The sequence below is a fragment of the Mytilus californianus genome, unplaced genomic scaffold, assembly GCF_021869535.1.
Source record: "Mytilus californianus isolate M0D057914Y unplaced genomic scaffold, xbMytCali1.0.p SCAF_9, whole genome shotgun sequence".
NCBI lineage: Eukaryota > Metazoa > Mollusca > Bivalvia > Mytilida > Mytilidae > Mytilus > Mytilus californianus.
In genome coordinates, this window is record NW_026262745.1 from 95,039,820 (window position 1) to 95,064,717 (window position 24,898).

Genomic DNA, 24,898 nt, shown 5'->3' on the forward strand with positions numbered 1-24,898 from the left:
TCATTGTTTTAGAAGTTCCAAGTTAAAACTTTTACATGTTACTTTAAAGTTGGTTGGATAATTTCCTTAAAAATTCGTTATACGATCAGGTTCATCCTGAAAATTGTGTAAGCGGACACTCATTTTGAGGCATGATACAACGAGTTTGCATGCTGACTATAAGTATTATAATATAAAACATTAGATGTCACTCAACTTTGGTTTATTTACTTTCGCCTTTTGTGTTTTTTTCAGAGTGATGTCATTTATTATCAAACCTGGACCTGAAATATGAAACATTGAAGGCCATGTGGTTATCAGTTATTTCAGGAGCAGCTTAAGGGGGTTAGGCGGCACGGGGCAACCCTTGTAAGGCTACAATTATGATTAATGCACATATTTTACCTGTTCCACGCTTAACTTTGTCTAGTTTAGGGGAAAATGCACAAATTACAGATAAATAAGTATATCAGTCAAACAACGAATCATGATAAATATTAAATGTGCATATATTAAGTGTAGGTATATATTGAATATACAAACGTCTTAGTATAGATCGAAATGGATGCTATCATAAAAACAAAAATTACGAAATGAGAATCAACTATTACATTTTACAACCTAAAACATCGTTGTAATACTAGGATTTTACCCAACAAAAAGAGTAAAGTATACGGAATTATGCTTTTCTCATATTGAATGTTTGTTTATTGAAACATACAAAAACAAAAAACATCATGAAAAAAAGATGTGTTACTGTAAAACTTACGACATTTTTGTAGATCACACTTTCAAATGCACATTTTCGCTTTTACTTTTGATCATTCTTTAATATTTTGCAACAACGTTTTCTCAGAAAAATAAATAATTCATTCAATTCTACATCAATTAATCACTAAGAATATTTGTTGTTTTTTTTAAATTTTTGATACCTTTAAATAAGGAAGACATTTATGTCTGACAACAATGAGTATATGTACACTGAGTATGTAAATAAGGAAATGTGGTATGAATGAAAGTGAAACAAGTATCGATATGGGCAAAGAGATGAACATGTGAAAATCTAATGGCTTCAAATATCAGCCAAAATTAAGCAACATATCATACTAAGGGTTCAAATATGACAAGTCAAATAATCAAATGCTTAGTATTGCATATTTTGCATTTATAAATGTTTCTCATTAAAATCTAATCACAATCTTGTCATTCCGAAATAGACACACCATTATATTTTCAGATTTTCAGTTCTGCACTCAATATGCATATATTTTACAGATGGGATTTAATATGAAATTTGCAATTAAAATAGCACATACCTTTCCGGTAAGGTGAAGCTGTTGAGAATGTAATATGTCACCACAAGTAACACCGTTCAGCATGAGATAAAACGAGGCATCTTCGAACATACAGTTTCAGGGAACTGCAGAATTTATTAAACGCATCATATCCTTGGGGATATCAAAATAATATAAATTCGATTTAAAACAACATATTACTGTACAAATTTTAGAAAGAATCAATCTTATGCATACTGATTTTTTTTTTTATTAATTAACAATCTAGGATCAGAATTTATAATCTATTTTGAAATATTCTGACGGCTTTATCAAACTATCGTTAAATGCATTTTCCTGTGGCTTCCAAATTTGCAGACCTTTATCGCGGTAGACGACTAATAGCAGGACCTAACTGGTGTATTAAGTATTTCTTTTCGTCCTGAAGTTGCCATTGGACGTAAAGCAAAACAATTAAAAAGCAGTGATACACGTTCTATTATCAATAAAGATTCGTTTATTATTGGTAAGAACCAACGTTTAATGGAGTGGCAAAGTTATTTGCCTATTGTTCGATTGGATACTGTTTTGATAATTTTATTTGCCACACAAATGATACATGATTGTTCAATTTTGCTTCCTTTTACAATAAATAGCGTTAAGTAGAGCAGATTTTGTTGCTGATGAGAGACTAAGTTCACCAGAAAGACAGTAACTCTTAAGAAATTCCGCCCGACCGAGGCGGTTTTCTGAAAAATAACCATGTTTTAGCGACCTTATAATTCCTACATACATTTACATATTTGCATGAGGAAAGTACAGAAATTAAATTCATGTTCAAATATTAAAGTACAAAAATGTAAACTTTTCTCTTCTTTGAGGGAATGTTTGGATAGTGTCTTCTTTGCAATAGAAAATTGCAAATTTTGAGCATTTGTTGAGATCAACAAGATCCCTTGATTTATAGGTGTCTATATATCATGTCAAGCTTTATATATCCTTAACTGTAGATAAAGAAAAAAACTATTTACTACTTAATTTGTTGATTTTTAATATAGATTTCGTTGAATTTGTATAATATAACAGATCCTGGCATACTCATTGCAATCTCGAAAGCAAATGAGAGAAACCGGTTTCCATTTACTATTTTGCAATACAATCTTTTGAATTTGGAAAATAATACAAACCTGAAGCACCATTTTATCATTTTAAAAATAAAGGTGCTGATCAATTCCTATTTTTTTCACATAAACACTGAAATTTGTATTACATATAACAGCGGTCATTCAAGCATCTGACCTTACAGTTCAAAAGAATCTCAATATGTCATCGCTTAAAATTTTTTTAAAACTTTTTAAGAAGTATCCGTTTTTAAAAAAAAATTACTTACACGATGTCAATTCGAGTACACAATAATGTATTGGTAAAATTGTTGTTTAAATCCAATAATACAGAAATAGCCCCTAGCATGCATCAATACGCTGTTAGGCTTACTTTATATCAGATTTGATATAAAAAAAAAGTTGTTAAAAATCACCCCCCCCACCCCCCCCCCCCCCCACCCACCCCAAAAAAAAACCACAAGTTAACATGCAATCACAATTGCATGTTCATGTCAAGAATAAAAATTTAGATATGCCAATATATCAACCTAAAAAATCATCATTAAACTTGATATATCTTATTCTGTATATCATGCTCACCATCTTTTGCACTCTTTCCTTATGAAATCTACAACTAAAAATGATTTTAAAGTTAAAGCAACTCCCATTTACATAAACGTAGTATACAACTTCAGAATAATCATAAAAAAAATAAGTTCAATCTAATAATTAAATAAAGGCAATTGTAGTATACCGGTGATCAAAAGTCATAAATCGATTAAGAGAAAACAATATTCGGGTAACAAACTTAAACCGAGGGAAAGCATCAACTATATGGTTTTCATATTTTATAAATAACAACCAATCCTGGTGTTCCAAAAGTACTTAAATCCAATTGCTGTTCTAAATTTCAATTTAGTTATAGAATTGTTTGCATACTTATTAAACACAAACAAAAGTTTACACAAATTTATTATTATTTTTGAAAAACAACCTATTAACAATAAGTATTAAATTCCACACATAGCAGTTTCTGATTTCTATTAGATTAAAGATATAACATGAATTAGTGCAAAAATTACTTGTCTAGAGAAATTGATCAATGCAAACAATCTTTTATTATCTTTTCTCTATAATTCATCATATTTTGTGAAAAACAGCCAATTCTGATGTACAAAAAAACAACAACCCTAAAATCCAGTGGCTGTTCATAATTTCTATCAAAATTAAGGAATAATTACATTGTTATTCAATACAGATTTTAAAGAATATCCTTTTTTATATAAAGAAGAATTATTGGTATTTATAAACATTGTAACATCGTAATGCGTTAAAAGTCATATATATATATGTAAGACTCGGAACAGCAATAGTACTCCGAAACGTGATGGTCACGCTGAAGTTCGATTGTCCATGCTTCAGTGCGTTGGCTAACACACTGAAGTGCGATAGTAACATTGTGACGCTAACTTGTTGTTAGATACGCTGAAGTGCGTTGGTGGGTACGCTGAAGTGCGATGGTCTAACTGTGACGTTGTGTATACTAGTTAAATGCGATGGTCTAAAGTTGAAACCCAATTTTTAAATGTGGCGGTGTAGTGGTTAGTGTCCTAGCTTCGCATTGGGGAGACCGGGTTTTCTGGTCAGGTCAAACTAAAGAATTTAATTCTTAATTTGCTAATTATTTGTTTAGCACACAACAGCATCGAGTTGAAAGACAATGTTTTTATATTGAGCGTTCAACTGCGATAAAAAAAACTAGGTCAGCACGGCGCTCTATAGTAATAACTAAGCAGGATACATTTAATTTTATCAAATATACTAGTTACTTGTTCTTGTCATGTCAGTAGCTACAAAATTTCTCACAACACTCATTCATCTATTTATCTGATATATTATAACAGTTTATAAGAAATAAAAACCACCAAGTACATTTATGCTTGACTCATAGTGAGACGTAACGCTTGTTCTGTCAAATGCTTGAGAATTAGCTGCTACTCCGCTGAGCAGCAGAAATTGAGAAGTACACCAAGTTTGTGTTAATTTTGTCCTAACCCATTGCAGAAGATTAATACTTTAAACACAATAAAATTACTAAGATTGCATGTTTTCTTACAAAGCAGGATTCGTCTCGAGAATAAAACAAAAGTATCGCTACTTGATATAACGATAACATTGCTAATAAAAATTTTTATTTTATTATTAAGTTGTCCATACAAAATCTTTAGATGTATACTTGAGGAGAAGTCAAAATTTATATTAAGATCAATACATTTTATTTGTCGTACAACACGTTTGCGGCATACATTATACATGCTTCCGAACACTGGTTAGCCAATCTGCAGACCAAGATCCTCTTTAAGCCGCCTTGTTCCCTATGGTTTGCTGTCTGACTTAGTTTTAAATATTTTTGTAACCTCCACCTCTAATGCTCAAAACTATTCGGGACTTGAATCGTTCGTTTCCTTCTTTTTCCTTTCCTTGTACGCATGAAACCTTCATCTACAAATCTTATTATCCTTCCTGTGAATACATTTAGTTTAATAGCGTTATATTTGAAAACATCACAATATCCATACGTCACGCAAAACCATTGCACTTCAGCGAAAAGACCCTTGGCACTCCTGCATAGACCATCGCACTTCAGCGTCCCCATCGCCACTCCGAGTCCTACCTATATATTTCGTTTATATGTGAATGCGACCTCGCTAATCACAGATATCGGGTAAAGGTGCCTTCTGAGAGGTCCGCGTTTATCGTATGTAAACTGCTGAGTTCGTTTTACATAAGAATTTTAAAATAAAGATGTATCCGTCCGATCCGTGCATATAATTAATTGACTGATCGATTGATGACTCTTATGTGACGTATCTGACGGATTCACCGATCAGTCAAACCTCCGTCACTGATCATTCACCGATCAGTCCATTTTCCGTCAACAGTAACACATAAGGTTGAAAATACTGTATTGACGGATTTCAGAAAAATACCAATCCTTTCGATATGTATACATTGGAATCACTATCGTTCATACAAACATTTATAATCAAACTACTTCAATCTAAAAAAAGTAATATGATTTTTCTGTTTTAACAAAGCTAAAAAATAATATAACATGAAACAATGGATGGTAGAAAGTTGTTTAATATTTTGGTTTGTCATATCAATTCGGTTTTGAAAAAGACGCGAAGCATACCAATTGGAAATTCAAAAATTCAAGTCGACAACAAACTGACAATGCCATGGCTACATAGAAAAAGACAAACAGACAAACAACAGTACACAAAACATAATAAAGAAACCGAGCAACACGATCCCCACCAAAAAACTGGGGATGATCTCAAGTGCTCCGGAAGAGTAAGCAGATCCTGCTCCAAATGTGGCACCTGTCGTGTTGCTCACGTTAGCACAAACCCGATGCTTAATCTTATTCGGTAGGTCACATTCGGGAAAAAGGGGACGGGATTGCAGTTACAACCATTGAAACATATCAATTATCATCTGTGAAACGCATACTCCATAACGGTCAACCAACTCGTGATGTTGTTCGTAAAATTACGATGGAGTGATTTCAACTTCGCCACTTGAAACTCTTCGTTTAATTATCTTCCTTTTGAGCAGCAAACCTCTACCAAGGAGATAATGATAGAAAATACAAGCCTGGGTATATCATATCAACACTCAAATACATACTCCGTATGCAGACGCTACTGGAATGTCATCTCTTTAGTCATACAGTTTTGTTTTCAACCTACCATCATTGTCAATTTCTAGATGTAAGTCAAGGTAAAGGCAGACTTAACTGTATCTGTTGTATCCTTTATCTCATGTTCAACCGGATAGATGAGTTCAACATTGTCACCAACTTTTGAATTATTCAGTGAAAGAACATCATTTTTATTGAGGAAATTAAAGTTAAAGTATACTGCTAACTTCATTGCCTTCTACATACGAAGTTCCTGTATGAAGTCAGCCTTATACGAATAAAGGAAAAGGTCGGCAATTTGTTGAAAAACGCGTCCTCCATACGTAACAAATATCACTACAAACCAGTAAAAGTCTGAAATGGCCTATATCTGTACTCGACTGTACTGATTTTTACTCGACCAGTCTGAATTGGTCTGAATTTTACTCGACAATACTCGACCCCAGTCTTAACCATACTCGACTCTAATGATTTGTACTTGACCCTTATCTTTGTCATTGAAAATAGTCTGAACTATAACTCGACCAGTCTGAAACAGTCTTAACCCATTCACGACCTGTACTCGACCTATTTTTTCAGTCTAAACCATACTCGACCAAAGGTCTGAACAATACTCGACAAGTCTGAACAATACTTTACCAAATAACCTCTACTTTTTTAAAATTTTAACTGTTAAAAATAAATTTCTTTTTAATTGACATGACAACAGCCACAATAAAATAAAGATATATAAAACAGATTTTTACATCCTTACATGGTTCTCAGATTTATCAAATAGAGATAGTTAAATCAAATTATCTTATATAATAATTTAACTATATTCATTTTAAAGTTTTAGAGTTTGTTAAAAAAAAAGATTTTCTTTTACCAAAAAACCACACCTATACGGAGGGTAATACAACCTTATTTGATAAGGTGCTTCTTGATTGGCATGTGTTTTTTTTTAATTTAATTTTTCTAAATTCCTAAATAAAACTACATAGTTTTCATGGCTAATTATCGTTTTAATGAGTTAACAACAGCCAAAATCACTGAAATTGTTTAGCTTTATATTAGAAATATATTTATTCTTATTATAATTTGGGATATATTATATATAATATATATCAAAAAGGGATAAAAAAAAAATTAAAGAAATGAATAAAATTGTTCTTCTGATTAGTGGTAAAGTATAAAGTAATACCCCCTGCTTGTGACAAACTTATTAAAAAGATAACACCTTGTCAGAGAGTATCACATTTGAATTAACACTCATTCAAAATTGCAACATCCTGTAAAACTTAAATCGGAAAGCCTTTTGAATTCACTAGATAAGTGATACACGAGTTTAAGACTTTAAGGCTTTCTTTGTACCTGTAAAACACGCATGTACTGAGGTAATTAAACCTTATTAAAGTGCTTCTTGTATGCCATGTCTTTAATTTTGACATAAGTTATTTAAATTTAATTGAAATAAATTTTTACTGCAATTTTGGAACACATTTCCTTTTTTAAAATGTTATCAAGGATTGCTATAGAAGTTCTATTATCATGATTATATTAAAGTCTTGGTTTTACAAAACAAAGGTGTCATTTTTAAAATTTATTAAGTTGCTTTATATACTATTTTATATATATTTTAATAAAAAAAAATGTTCACTGCATTATTAACTAAACTCAACTGACACCATAAATCTATACTAGGCTTAAGTTAATGGTGAAAATTGTCCAGTAACCATAAGATATATCTGAAACGTTCAAAAAATTTTGAATAACATTGAAAATATTAGTCACAATTCAGTTTTGAGATTATTTGATCAGCTTGTTTCATTTTTATTTTAAAGGTGATATATGCATGTATATGTAAGTGTTGATGAATATGGTGTTAGTCATTTTGTGGCTCTTTATAGCTTGCTGTTCGGTGTGAGCCAAGGCTCCGTGTTGAAGACCGTACTTTCACCTATAATGGTATACTTTTATAAATTTTGACTCGGATGGAGAGATGTCTCATTGGCACTCATACCACATCTTCTTATACATGTTATATCTATTGAAGTTATTTTATGTTTATTGTGAAATTTTGGTTTCAATGCTATATTGAATACATTTTTAATTTCAAATTGTTGTTCAAATTTCTAGCCAGGGGAAATAGCTGTTGTTAAAAACAGTTCCTAAATTGATGTAATACAATAGATAGATACAAAAAATAGGTCTAGGTTGGTTGAGACTTGGTCGAGTATGGTTCAGACTAGGTCGAATATGGTTCAGACTAGGTCGAGCATGGTTCAGACGCGTATAACATGGTTAAGTACTGGTCGAGTACAAGTTCAGACTGTTAAGTATGCCCCAGACTACAGTCGAGTAGTATCAAGTAAATTTCAGACCAATTCAGACTGGTCGAGTAAAAATCAATACAGTCGAGTATAGATATAGGCCATTTCAGACTTTTACTGGTTTGTAGTGTATGTTGTCAATAAAAACATCAAGCTATTTAATAATGTCAGTTTCAGAGAATTTTTTGTTTGAATCAGAATGATTTTTTACAGATTTATCCGTCCTAAAAACAAAACAGGACCAAATCTTTTGATTTGTTTTTCAGTTTGGAATTTGAAATACTCGTGTGCAGTGTAGAAAAGTCAAGTGTTTTAATACTATTGCAAGATGAAAGAGTTTTAGATTGTATGTACTCTAATATTTGTTAACTGATCGTCATATTGAATATTGTTGACATTTGCGCGAATACCGATGTTGTTATTAACAAATTAAAGCAAAACTAATTTTGTATTCTTTTCGAATGTTTTTTTTTTTTATATATAAATACACATCTACTTTTATATATATAGATTGCTTTATCTATATATAAGATGATACATATTTATTATAATGTTAAATCCTAACTATCCTACTGTCTGTCGATACTTTTACTTTGGAATTGCACAAATCATGTCTTCTTTGACTGTCCATGGCGTTAAAACACTTACTGTGAATTCATTTTTATTCGTGGTATACCAATTTTCGTAGGTTTCGTGGGTCACACCGAACCACGAATTTAAGAATTCAACGAAGAATAATCCCAAGAAATGTGTATGGAGTCGGATGTTTATTTCCGGTTATGTTATGCAGTTCTAGTATAGTGTTGATTAGCGATAAACATTGTAACATTACACGTGTTTTTATTGAAAGAAGATACAAGTATTTTGATTAAATTAATAATAAATATATTGAATATCAGTGATAAAAATAACTTTTTAAAAAGTATTAAAACTGTTCATGGAAAATAACTGTAAGTTGTTAATTACCGTGTCATAGTATGGTTTACTGGTGATTAAAAATCAATAGGATTAAGTAAGCGGATATTGCCCGTAGGTAATATTGTTTATGACAGGAATATTTATTTTCACACCCATTACTTATGTTACTGTTAATTATATCGTGATTAAAATTATGTGTTTTCAATCATAGAGTTTTGAATGCCTTATAAAATTCCGACAAGAATTTATAAATTGTAAAACAAACAAATAATTAGTTGTCTCTGTCCATTATTGTAATAGAAGTTTTCAATGAACACTTTAACCTAGAATGACCAAGCGATGATTTTGACATTCATAACTTCAATGAATTCCTTCTTTTTTTTTTGTTTTATTATTGATCAACCAAGGAGGTTATATGATCTCCTAAATCAATAAGAAATCCACGAATTACGTATCTGATTTTTTTGTTGCTGTAATCAGCGATCCACAAATTTACGTATACCACGAAACGTCTTTTTTTTTCTCTATCAACGCTAATTGATACCCACGAAAATAAATGAATCCACAGTAATCCCTTAGATTTGTTTTGATTTGTTTTGATTGATTTAAATCTTTGATGCATGATTTAAATAGCTTTCAGTAACTGCAAGTACTCTCAAATTGTACATTCTTGTTAATTTGACCTGTTGAAACAATTTGTAATGCACTTTATTCAATGTTTTTTTTTTTATTTTGTGTTATATTCCGTCTCACTATTCACTTCTGTTCTCGTAATATGAAATTTTTTAAAATTATTTCGTAAAAAAATATTGCCGTACTCCTATCAACAAAATCATTATACTTAAATATACCTGTGTATCTTATTTTATTTAATGCCAATGTTGTTAAGTGGTTGTCATTTGCAGTTGAGGATGAGCCAAGGCTCCGTGTAAAAGGTCGAACTTTGAACTATTAGTGTCTACTTTTTACACATTGTGACTTGGAAGGAGAGTTGCCTCATTGGCACTCATACCACATCTTCTTATTTCTTTATAGTTTATATTTTCGAGATAGATATAGTCTTTACTACAGTAGTATACCGGTGTTCAAAATTCATAAATCAATTGAGAGAAAACAAATCCGGATAACAAACTAAAACAGAGGGAAACACATCAACTTTAAGAAGAAAACAAAGGAACAACAAGAACACTGAACTATTGGTAGGGTTCGTGTTTTCTATGTTTTTTTCTATGATGGTTTTTGTTAACTATTGTTTGTCTGTTGGTCTTTTTTTTTTAGCCATGGCGTTGTCAGTTTATTTTCGATTTATGAGTTTGAATGTTCCTCTAGTATCTTTCGCCCATCTTTTATAACAACTGCCATATTCCTGAATTGGTAGAGGACATTTTAAGAAATGTTGGGTTGAACCTGGTTTTAGCGCTAGCCATACCCCCTCGCTTACATGACAGTGTTAAAAAGTACCACTAAAATGACATCATTACAAGTCAGAAATACAGCACAAACATACGCAAGAACACTCATCACAGAGAAACGCACAACCAAATAATATAATAATCGACACAACAGGCAAACCGCAGAACAACAACAAAATATTCCTTCAACGACAGATACCACAGGCAATCACAAACACTGACACACGTACGTAACGAACATGCAATCTCAAAATGTAAACAATTTTTTTCACAATACCAGTCCAAACGATTTTCATGACAATGATGGTATTAAAAGGCAATTTTATAAGTATTTAGACTACAAACGATAGGACATAACACATTATCCAACCAAAAAATGTAACAGAAACGTCAAAAATAAATACATGAATGTTGGATGCACAAAATACCGAGACACGTCGTTTAGCAATGCAAATTCACATTCTGTATAACACTCATATTTGGGAATAGGTCACGTTCGGTACTAAGCAGATAGACGGTAAAGATGTTTAACCACAATCAAAGACGTGGTTAAAATGTCATTAGTTAGTTTAGAAACAAACACATCGACAATTTTATCTTTCATAATGTTACATATTTGCACATCGTTACAGCTGTGATCTTTTGAAAAAAGATTGCATAATTCATCTATCAGATTATTTTGTTGCTAACTGTTTATCTCTAACATTGCTCCATAATATTATATGAGTGATAAAATGTAGGTTAAGGATAATAATTAAGATAAAAAGATTGTTTTATATATTTACGTGACAAGAATAAAGTACTTCTAAAGTCAGGAACCTGTTATTCGGGAATTGTCGATTGGCCTTGTCCGTCATATTAGTTTTTCGTTTTTTTTTTATATATATTATTCCGTTACATTTATAGTTTTGTTTGATTGAATGGTTTTTACGTTTTCCATGTCCGGGCCTATACAGTATGGTTTATTCTAATCATTTGACTTCAAAAATATAGTATATCCCAATGCCCTTCTTTTGAATATTGAATTATCTTTTATCATAATGTTGAAAAACTCAGTAACTAGTATCTTATTTGTAATTGAAATATGGTTCCTCTTTTAGCTTATATATTTTTACAACATTTTACCGACAAAAACATGATATAATCTAGAAATCATTTAAAAAAAAAATTCCATTCACTTTTTACACGAATGAACATGTTGTCGTTTTATATAGATATATTAGATGTATGTTTAATGCTGGTGTCTACGGATAAGAGATTGTAATTGATGGTGACACTTCAAAAATACTAAATAACTTAGTTAAAACATGTTAAAGATTGTAGGAACGCAGTCATGCTTTTCAACGGTGATTTTCATATGGGTCAACAGGTGATCAATTATAGTTTTTGATGTGCCATTACCTCTTTCCAACCTCACAACAAAGCAATCAGCCAATGTGATGCTGAAAAGTACAGTTTAATGCATCTCTCTGAATGGATGCCATTTGGTTTTATTTAACATGTTAATATCTCAACCAGATAGGTGACAATGTATGTCATTCAATCGCATTGAAGCCTTTATCGATTCTTTATTTCTCCTTTTTGAAATCAGTTTGAGTTATCAAAAAGTAAAATAACAATAATACCGAACTCCGAGGACAATTCAAAACGGAAAGTCCCTGAGCGACTTGGATAAAAGATCCATGTCTAACATTATATGTCAATATCTGTTTCGCTCTCATACCGATTTATTAAGAGATGATTATTGTAACATATATAATTTATTGCAGGGAAATCAGTTAGTCTGCAATTCGAAACATTGACACCGTAGTAAGTGAACATTCATGATAAAACGTGCAAGGGGCTGACCAATTGATTATTGCGATTTGTGATGTTGAAGTAATGGATAAATTATAAGCCCTTTACTTGAAAATGGTAGCAAAAGGTGTTATTTAATTATTTATAATTAAAATGTCATTTTCCACATATTTATTTGTGTTTCTTTTTTACATGTAGCGTGACTTGTCTTTCATTTTTGCTAATGCGCTTTGTCTATATGCCTTTTTGTTTTTCTGTGTTACACATTTGTTTGTTTTTATAGTGATTAAGATTTAAAGGCAATGTTGACTGCTGTATCCCTATGTTTGACATTTTTACCCGTTATGTCTTTTTGTTTTGTTCACACATCAAATTTATGCGGCTGTCATACAAGTGAGAGGTTTAGCTAGCTATTAAACCAAATTTTAATCCACTGTTTTCTACATAGGAAAATGACTGTACTAAGTCAGGAATATGACAGATGTAATCCATTCGTTTGATGCGTTTGATCTGTTAATGTTGCCATCTGATTACGGACTTTCCGTTTTCAATTTTCCTCGGAGTTCGGATTTTTTCTTATTTAACTTTTTACTTTAGGTAGGAGTATCGACAATTAATATTTTTTGGAATAAGTATGGAAATAGATCATTCAATATCAATATATATAAATAAATAAACGTCCTTTAAAATTTAAAAGTTTTTTTTCATTAAGGCATTTGTGTGCTGAGACAGTCTCTGATACACTTTATGATTTTCTCAAGATTCATTTTCATTTACAGCTAAATCTTATAATGGCAGTGGTATGAACAACTCTGATATGGAAGAATGAAAAAGTACATATTAAAGAAAAAAAAATAATTCAACTTACCATCTAATATCTGATATAGCAAGGACTGTATCAATTGACAAATAACAACGTAATGCGTAAAATAAAAGTCGAATATTGTGATTCATGCGATATTGATTTAAATATAGAAATTTGGTTATCTTGTTCAAACATATGACACAAAAGATCAGTGCAAAACAATATTTACTTTTTGTATGAGGCTTAGAAACTAGGGAATTGGGAAGTTTACATTTTCATCCTCATTAAGTTAGATTGTATATGTTTTAGCTGTTTGTGGCTGTTTTTGACTCTTTGGCCGGATTGTTGTCTCTTGACACATCCCCCATTTCCATACTCAATTTTATCAATCTGTTAAGCCCACGTTGCCTTTACGGGTAGTGCAAGCTTTTGTTATCACTTGGTATCCGTCGTCGTCCGTCGTCATCCATCGTTCGTTACGTAGGTCATCAACTCTGAAACTACTGGTCAAACCAATTAAAACTTCACAATTTTCAGTGTATTATCTATTCGAAGTGTCCGAAGACCCCGGGTGCCTATAAACATGGCTGAAATAGCTAAAAAAAAGAATAAAGGGGTAAAATGCAATTTGTATCTACCATTTTCAAACCCACCATAGATACACACCGAACAGCAAATTATAAAGGGCCCCAAAAATGACTAGTGTAAAACCATTCAAACGGAAAAACCAACGGTCTAATCTATATACAACCGAGAAACGAGAAACACTTATAAACCACATCAACAAACGACAACAACTGAACAATGGTTCCTGAAGAATGGTTCAAATTTGTTTTAATTTTTACACTGGGGAATATCAATATATTATAACCGTCTATATAGTTGTTTGGTGGCGCCTGTATCTTTTTCCTTTGTAAATTGTGCCGTTGAATTGCACCAAACTTAGTCATTGTTACTACGCACATTGGAAAAACTTGTTTTCATAGAAGAATAAAAAACAAACAAAATAACAATCCATATGTTTTCGCATTCAAAACATTTTCAAAGACTACAATACACACCTGTAATCACTTTGATTGGTAACGTAGTAACAGTTTTTTCATATGTATTTAGATATAAGAAGATGTGGTATGAGTGCCAATGAGACAACTCTCCATCCAAGTCACAATTTATAAAAGTAAACCATTATAGGTCAAAGTACGGTCTTCAACACGGAGCCTTGGCTCACACCGCACAGCAAGCCATAAATGGCCCCAAAAATTACTAGTGTAAAACCATTCAAACGGGAAAACCAACGGTCTAATCTATAAAAAAAAACGAGAAACGAGAAACACTTATGAACCACATCAACAAACAACAACTACTGAATATCAGATTCCTGACTTAGAACAGGTGCAAACAATTGCAGCAGGTTTAAACGTTTTAATGGTTCCAAACCTTCATCCTTCTCTGTAACAAGAGTGTAACATCACAACATAGAAAGACACACTATAAAATATCAATTGAAATGGCGTAACTCAATCAAAAGACATATTAACACAAGTGAACATACACTGAACGAATAAATTTGATCTATTATGCAATGTAAAAACAAAATCAGTAAAAAAAGGGATGAATAATTAAAATAACAGTATTATACCGCTGTAATGTTTATTTTATGAAGACAGGTTGATCATGCAATTGAAATTTGATGTCGGATGTTTCTGCACACAAGATAAAACTAGATTAGCAACTTATTCACGTTAAAACAATCATGTTTTCCAACAGGAGATACATGTGTTATAACAGAGAAAAAACAATAACATTAAAAATACGATGAAACTATTCATTTAACTTAACAAATTGTTTACATTTTAAATTCACGTTATAAGTTTTTTAACAAAGTGATGCGCGCCTGACGTGCAGAATGATTAACCTGGTATCTTTGAAAACTTTTCACCTTTGGTTTATTTTGGAATTTCAACTAACGATGAAGAACTGGAGTTTTCTTCATTATACCAGACAAAAAGATATATCCAATAACAAATACCTTTTCAGTGCAGCGTCTGTCAAGTGCCCCTGAAAGAAACCTTTTTCAAACTATCATCACCAATTTTATAAGAAATAAAAAAAGGCTTTATAGTGTTCATGAAACTCCCAACTCTAGTCACAATGTAAACCAGATTTGGATAAATAAAAATTCTTTAGATATGTTAAAGTAAATACATTTAAGTCTCTTTTTCCTACAGTGACATATAACAATTGACTTCTTTACCCAGTACCTGAGTATTACACATGTAAGACGTAATAAAAAAGAATGATCAACATATGTGCAAGTTTATAAAGGAACAACCAGACCTTATGACAAAAAAAACCCCAGTTTTGAGTAAAAAAACAGAAATAACAAAAACTGACTTTATCACACCAGTCTCGTTTTTTGAAACTTATGTTATTCCCCCATGCAGTTTTTGTTTGTTTTATTGATTTTTCTTCTTAATCGAATTGTGATCATCGGTAGACTTCTGTTGTCGTAATCCATCAGGATGCTTTATTATTTAACTTTTACGTTTTGGGAATGGACAAATTTTTAGTTCCCTACTGACGAAGTCGAAGGGGACTTTAGGTTTGCACTCCGTCCATTGTCTGTCTGTCTGTCTATCTGTCTGTCTGTCTGTCTGTCTGTCTATCTGTCTGTCTGTCTGTCTGTCTGTCTGTCTGTCCATCCGTCAGTCCGGCAAATCAGTTTTCCAGACTTTTTTTCTTCATGCTTGAAGATATTGATTTGATATTTGATGTATTGTTTTATCATGATAAGTTACAGATCAAGTTCGAATTTTGTTCCGGTCTGATGATTTTCTGTAGAGTCATGGTCATTGGACTTAGAAAATCCACTCAAATAATCAGTTTTCCGCACTTTTTTTTCGTTTTGCTTGAAGGTATTAATTTGAAAATTGGTATATAGTTTTATTATGACAAGTTACAAATCAAGTTCGAATTTTGTTCCGGTTTGATGATTTTCTGCAGTCATGGTCCTTGGACTTAGAAAATTCACTTAAATAATCAGTTTTCACCATACTTGAAGATATTGACTTGATATTTGTTATATAGTTTACACCATGACAAGTTGTAGATCAAGTTAGAATTTTGTTCCAATACAATGAATTTTTAACCGGTAGGGGACTATGTATTGCCATGCAATACTCACAGAATGCTTGTTCATTAAATAAATCGACACTCATGTTAGAATAAGGAAGTAGGTATTTTCTACCCCAGGAATGGTATGCAATATCGAGCAAAATCGTTCGGAATTTTTGGTCTTCAATATTCTCATCTTCGGAGTCGAGCGTCATTGTTGAGTCTTCTGTAGATGAAAGACTCGTCTTGTCTACAAACGTTTAAGCCTTGTAGCTATGATGAGTTTATTTACATCTATAAATAAACAACAATAGAGAACAAAAGTGCAAGGCAAATGGGATGAGTTTTGCTGCCTACTTTGAAACTGTCGATTACAACATGTTTGATGCAGTATTCAAGGATCGCCTGTTATATTGATACGACATTCCAGAGTTTTTGTTTAAAACTATCATGATTGATCAAATAGAGGGTTGATGCTTCTAAATTGGACTTTAAAAACAAGCGAAAAAAGGTGATGAGTTGATGAAAATTGAAAACACAGTTTCGGTATGAATTTAGATAAGAATAACAGATTTTTTTTTGCTAGAAAGCTATTGGATATTTAGATTTTCATTGTACTAGAAAATTCTTGAATATTTCTATTTTTTGGTCAAAACTTGACAAAATGTAATTTAAAAAATCCAAACTCGAAGATTTATTCGAAATGATTACCTTCTTCACAAATAATGAAAACGACACGGCATACTGTATCACCCAATGGATCAATTTGAAAACAACTATTACTTTTCAGCATTGGTACATGCATTTTTCGAATCAAATAGTGGGTTAATTCTAATTTTAAAGCAAGCTCAAACTCCGACATGTATAACAGTGGTATATATTTCCGTCATATTGAAAAACATTTGCAGACATATTTGATTAACTTATTTCGGATATTAAAAAAATCGTAGGGGAACAATAATCATAGTTTCCAGGTGAAACACAATGAATCGATCAACAGATAAGATGAAAAAAACATACATTCATCTAAAAACATGAAAATCTCGAATAGCCCTTCACAGATGCCTGTTTACACAATTATGGAGTTATGTTGAGCAAATGATATTTGATTCGATGAAATAGAAGTTCGTTTTTACATTTCATCAATAATGATTGAGCAATTTTTACTGCCCATCATCCCGGTCGATCCCAATTACAGGACCTCAGGATTTATCTATTGCAGTTATTGTAAATTTGTACCAAGTCAGGAATATGGCAGTTGTTTATAACAATATAATAGTTCGTTTCTATGTATGTTGCATTGTCGTTTTTTTTTTTTTTTTTGTTGCACTTCAGTGTTTCTGTTGTTTCGTTGTTTTCCTCTTATAGTTGATGTGTTTTCCTCGGTTTTAGTATGTAACTCAGAATTGTTTTCTCTCAATCGATTTATGAATTTTGAACAGCGTTATACTACTGTTGCCTTTATATAATTACTTTTTAGTGATGTTTACCATGTTTTCTAAGTACTTATTTTCCCTGGTTCATTATTTATTACTCAGATCTGTGAAAAAAATAAAATAAGATGCTCAAGTAAACCACATTTTAATTCAAATGCTTTCAAGTTGGCTAGCGAATTAGGCATTAACAAAATTTAAAGCTAGCTTTTATACAAAGGTAGGCATATACGTACGTAAGACGTAATTAATCAAGAAGAGATTAGAAAGCCGGGTTTTTCTGAAATGTAGATTGCTCATGCGTTTTTTGTGAATTGTAGAGTGAACAAAATTTTTCCACCGTTATATATGTCTGGGGTAGAACAGCCTTTGTGTTTCGAATAATGCAGCCAGACTAATAATTACGGACGTCGACACCAAATTGTCCACACAAGTTTCAGTAGTAGCGCTAGAATCGAACAAGTTTAAAAGCGAAAGCAGACACGGAGTAAGCTGTATTTAGCGTTTTCTTATAATGTGTAGTTTTTCAGATAGCTCTACAAGTGTTAGGGTACTTATATATCCTTGGCTGTCATATTTGGATGCGCAAAATGTTTGGTCAGTTCTTTTTCTCATTTGCTAGCAACACGGTCGATACCGCTATTGATGAAATGCTGACCTCTTACATTGTGATAGCCACGGGGACGAAACATCCTCTAGCTGTTGAAATGATCCAACATGTCCAATGAGTGGTTAAAGAAACCGTCTTATAATTTTGTACATCAGACGCGTTACGTTTACACAGGAATTGTCTGAGGCACTCAACAGTGAGAAAGAGTAATGAAATACTGAAAAAGCTTACCATTATGAATAAATTGTATTATTGGAGAATTACTCAATTATGATAAAAACGTAGATGGTAATAGTTTTCGTCATTTTATTTACCAATCGATTTTTATTATTTTAAACTGAACCAGAATTCCCTATTCAGATTTTGTAATGAATGATTATATAGTATAGATTGATTTGAAAATCCAAACACGCTCTAAGAACACAAGAAAACACTCTATAAGACAAGGCATGATTGTTATCTCTTTGACATATTCCCCATTTCCATTCTCATTTATATGATGAATGATGTACTAAGATTGATAACTCTAGTTTTCCTCAAGAAGAATAATCAAATATATAAATTATAGAATTCAATAAGATAGTATAAAAAAGGGGCGAAAGATACCAGAGGGACAGTCAAACTCATAAATTGAAAATAAACTGACAACGTCATGGCTAAAAAAGAAAAAGACAAACAGACAAATAATAGTACACAAGACACAACACAGAAAACTAAAGACGAAGCAACACGAACCCCGCCAAAAACTGGGGGTGATCTCAGGTGCTCCGGAAGGGTAAGCAGATCCTGCTTCATATGTGGCACCCGTCGTATTGCTCATGTTATTCCAAACCCGGTAAATAGTCTAATTCGGTAGGTCACATTCGTGGAAAGGAAACGGGAATATTGTAGTTACGACATAAGGAACATATCCGATATCATCTGTGAAACGGATATTCCATAACGGTCAACCAACTGTTAATGGCGTCCGTAAAATTTACGAAGGAATGATTTCAACTTCACCATTTGGAACTTTTGGTTTGATAGCTTCCTTGTGAGCAGCAACCCTCTATCAAGGAAATCATGATAGGAAATACAAGCCCGGGAATATCGTATCAATTGGGAGATATATACTCCGTATGCAGGCGCTGCTGGAATGTTGCTACATAGAAATGGAAAGTTCACAATTGGGAAGCTGAAATCATCTCTTTTGTCGTAAAGTTTTGAAATCAACCGACCCTTATTGTCAATTTCTAGATGTAAGTCAAGATATGAGGCAGACTTGACTGTATCTGTTGTATCCTTTATCTCTAGTTCGATTGGATAGATGCGTTCAACATAGTCACCAAATTTTGAATTATTTAGTGAGAGAACATCATCTATATAGCGAAAAGTAAAGTTAAAGGATATTGCTTACTTCTTATCTTTCTTCCTTAGACGTTCCTGTATGAAGTCAGCCTCATAATAATAAAGGAACAAGTCGGCAAGAAGTTGGGAACAATTGGTTCCCATAGGAATTCCGACAGTCTGTTGAAAAACTCGTCCTCCAAACGTAACAAATATGTTGTCAATCAAGAAATCAAGTATCTTGATAGTGTCAGTTTCAGAGAATTTTTTGTTTGAATCAGAGTGATTCTTTACAAAGTAGGATTTATCACTCCCCAAGACAAGATACTTGTATCTATGTTGACCATTCTCTTTCAATTTGTCTTTTAGTTTGGAATGGGGAATACTTGTGTTAAGTGTAGAAAAGTCAAAAGAGTCTTAGATTGTATGTACCCTAAAAGATCTTTGGATTTTTTTAGTATCCACATTTGATTCACGCCACCTCTAGAACATGCAGTTTCGCAATAATTTTGAAACCCGGCTTTGATTGCTGATAAAATAGATGTTAATAATTTAGAACGAGGTTTCGTGGAGCACTTTGAAGACCCAGCAATATGCCGTTGTTTTTAAGGACACTTATGTAGTTAAGGTATCCAATACAGTGATGAAAGATCCAGTTCTTCATCTTTGGTTGAAATTACAAAGGAACATAGAACAGACCTATGATTATCCAGGATTTCCTCTTTGGGAAGTGTCGTGAGGGTATATGTAAAGTTTCCAAGTGAATTGTCAATACCTAATTCATTTATCAAGCAGTTTATGTAATGAGATTTGCACACAAAAACGAGGTTGTTTGGGGCTTTATCTGCGGGGACAATAACATATTTGTCATGGAGGTAGGACAAGTGTTTTGCAACATTTGGGTCTTTAAAGATTGACGTAGCATGGATATTGATAGACCCATTCAGTTTCTTAATTCTGATTTGTATCAACGACCTCACAGCATTAATACATTCGGAAAGAGTATCTATGTCTTCTTTTTTGCGTTTAGCACATTGCCTGGCATAATCCCCGACTGAATCCATCAGTATTCTGAAGTTGTATTTCCAATTGATGGATTTAGGCTCACGATATTTCGGACCTTTGGATAACACATTTTGCAGGGAAGTGTTATTGACAATGTTGAGGTCACCGGTAATAACGTGGCCAGCCGGATTATATGTGAATTGGGAACTAGTACAGGAGGTTTAGACTTGAAGTCGTCAATATTGAGATCCTGCAAAACGTGTTTGTAATTGAAAATTTTAGTTGCAATTGGTTTGGTATATGTATAAGAAATGATTGGTACAGACTGATCTTTAAAATAAGGAGGCATTTTCGATTGAACTAATTTATGATGAAGGATATTGCCCAAGTTGACGACATCGAGACCTTTGTTGGCAAAGAAAATGTAAGAAAATATCTTTTCTCTTTTTCATCTTTTCCAATGCGAACTGGTTTGAAAAGTCTATGACTTGCAGTATCCGAAATGATAGCTGTAAGTTTGTATTGGTTTGAATGAGGGTTTGTAACAGTAGTTTCCAAACATAAATTGAACAGAGAATGAAGTCTTGAAAGAGGTAATGAATAAAGTTTCTTGCGAATGTGATGAATACCTAACGGCTTTTGTATAAATGGTAGCAAGTCATTAATAGAGACATCATGCAGAGTAGGTGATGTATAATGACGATGACCATGACATAATATTCAATTTGGAAATAATCATATTTAGCATATTTAGTGAAAATTACATTATAATGTGTTAGCACAATAATATAGACATTACAAGTATAGATAATAAAAAGTAACTGAAATATGCGTTATTTTAATTGCACTCTTAGAAAACAAAGAATAAAAAAAGTATATAAAAAAGACTAGCATAAAAGCAAAACCTGTTTAAGGTCAATTTTATCGTAAAGACTGGCATCACCGATATAAATTTTATTTCATTGTTATATCGATAGATGATTAAAACAAATATATAATCAAAGTTATAGAATGACTATGCAACATCACTAGACGGATGATGCCCTAGGGATCTGATTGATCCACCATTATAACCGGCCAAGAGTTAGAAAAAGAATGATATTCTTTAATTCCGCGCATACAAGGTATGTTTCTGGAACAACCTAGTGAAGATTGATTTTTTTTCTTACACAAGATAGTTTTTTAGCTGAGAGTTGACACAAAATTTTGTAATATTTGTTAAATTATAATTTTTCATGATTTTTATTATGACCATATACAATTTAAAGTTGAAATTATATGAATGAATAAAAGATGAAAAGAAACTTAAACAGGACTAATTACATGAAAAATCAATAAATCATAATGCAATGAAACTACAGACATTTTTTTTTCTTCCAATATGCTGTTATCTTACTCATTTGATTGATTGAAAAATTGAAAGACGATTGCGAAAAGCGTTAATTATCTTATCAATATTTTAAATTGTTAAAATTGAAATTTCACTTTCCCCCCCTTTTCCTTGAATATGGCCTACTTAAGTAGACTTTACACTGGGTTTGTACTAACATGAGCAACACGACATGTGTCATATGGGAAGCAGGATATCCTTAATTACCCTTCCAGAACACCTGATATACCTTCTGTTTTGGTAAGTTTAGTATTGATCTTTCGTTAGTTTTCTCTGTTGTGTTTTGTGTAGTGTTGGTTGTTTTCTGTCTGTTTTTTGTTTATTGCTATGGCATTGTGTGTTCGTTTTCAACTGATGAGTTTGATTATCCCTTTGATATCTTTTGTCTCTCTTTTGTCTTTTATTACAAATCCGGTAAATAGTAAAATTCGGTAGGTCACATTCGTAAAAAGGGAAGGGTATTGTAGTTACGACATAAGGAACATATCCGATATCATCTGTGAAACGGTTATTCCATAACGGTCAACCAACTCGTGATGGCGTCCGTAAAATTTACGAAGGGATGATTTCTACTTCACCAGTTGGAACTCTTGGTTTAATAGCTTTCTTGTGAGCAGCAATCCTCTATCAAGGAAATCATGATAGGAAATACAAGCCCGGGAATATCGTATCAATTGGGAGATATATACTCCGTATGCAGGCGCTGCTGGAATGTTGCTACATAGAAATGGAAAGTTCACAATTGGGAAGCTGAAATCATCTCTTTTGTCGTAAAGTTTTGTTTTCAACCGACCCTCATTGTCAATTTCTAGATGTAAGTCAAGATATGAAGCAGACTTAACTGTATATGTAGTATCCTTTATCTCTAGTTCGATGGGATAGATTCGTTCAACATAGTCACCAAATTTTGTATTATTTAGTGAGAGAACATCATCTATATAGCGGAACGTAAAGTTAAAGGATATTGCCAACTTCTTATCTTTCTTCCTAAGAAGTTCCTGTATGAAGTCAGCCTCAAAATAATAAAGAAACAAGTCGGCAAGAAGTTGGGAACAATTGGTTTTTAGTTTCCAAACATAAATTGAACAGAGAATGAAGTCTTGAAAGAGGTAATGAATAAAGTTTCTTGCGAATGTGATGAATACCTAACGGCTTTTGTATAAATGGCAGCAAGTCATTAATAGAGACATCATGCAGAGTAGGTGATGTATAATGACGATGACCATGACATAATATTCAATTTGGAAATAATCATATTTAGCATATTTAGTGAAAATTACATTATAATGTGTTAGCACAATAATATAGACATTACAAGTATAGATAATAAAAAGTAACTGAAATATGCGTTATTTTAATTGCACTCTTAGAAAACAAAGAATGAAAAAAGTATATAAAAAAGACTAGCATAAAAGCAAAACCTGTTTAAGGTCAATTTTATCGTAAAGACTGGCATCACCGATATAAATTTTATTTCATTGTTATATCGATAGATGATTAAAACAAATATATAATCAAAGTTATAGAATGACTATGCAACATCACTAGACGGATGATGCCCTAGGGATCTGATTGATCCACCATTATAACCGGCCAAGAGTTAGAAAAAGAATGATATTCTTTAATTCCGCGCATACAAGGTATGTTTCTGGAACAACCTAGTGAAGATTGATTTTTTTTTCTTACACAAGATAGTTTTTTAGCTGAGAGTTGACACAAAATTTTGTAATATTTGTTAAATTATAATTTTTCATGATTTTTATTATGACCATATACAATTTAAAGTTGAAATTATATGAATGAATAAAAGATGAAAAGAAACTTAAACAGGACTAATTACATGAAAAATCAATAAATCATAATGCAATGAAACTACAGACAATTTTTTTTCTTCCAATATGCTGTTATCTTACTCATTTGATTGATTGAAAAATTGAAAGACGATTGCGAAAAGCGTTAATTATCTTATCAATATTTTAAATTGTTAAAATTGAAATTGCACTTTCCCCCCTTTTCCTTGAATATGGCCTACTTAAGTAGACTTTACACTGGGTTTGTACTAACATGAGCAACACGACATGTGTCATATGGGAAGCAGGATATCCTTAATTACCCTTCCAGAACACCTGATATACCTTCTGTTTTGGTAAGTTTAGTATTGATCTTTCGTTAGTTTTCTCTGTTGTTTTTTGTGTAGTGTTGGTTGTTTTCTGTCTGTTTTTTGTTTATTGCTATGGCATTGTGTGTTCGTTTTCAACTGATGAGTTTGATTATCCCTTTGATATCTTTTGTCTCTCTTTTGTCTTTTATTACAAATCCGGTAAATAGTAAAATTCGGTAGGTCACATTCGTAAAAAGGGAAGGGTATTGTAGTTACGACATAAGGAACATATCCGATATCATCTGTGAAACGGTTATTCCATAACGGTCAACCAACTCGTGATGGCGTCCGTAAAATTTACGAAGGGATGATTTCAACTTCACCAGTTGGAACTCTTGGTTTAAAAGCTTTCTTGTGAGCAGCAATCCTCTATCAAGGAAATCATGATAGGAAATACAAGCCCGGGAATATCGTATCAATTGGGAGATATATACTACGTATGCAGGCGCTGCTGGAATGTTGCTACATAGAAATGGAAAGTTCACAATTGGGAAGCTGAAATCATCTCTTTTGTCGTAAAGTTTTGTTTTCAACCGACCCTCATTGTCAATTT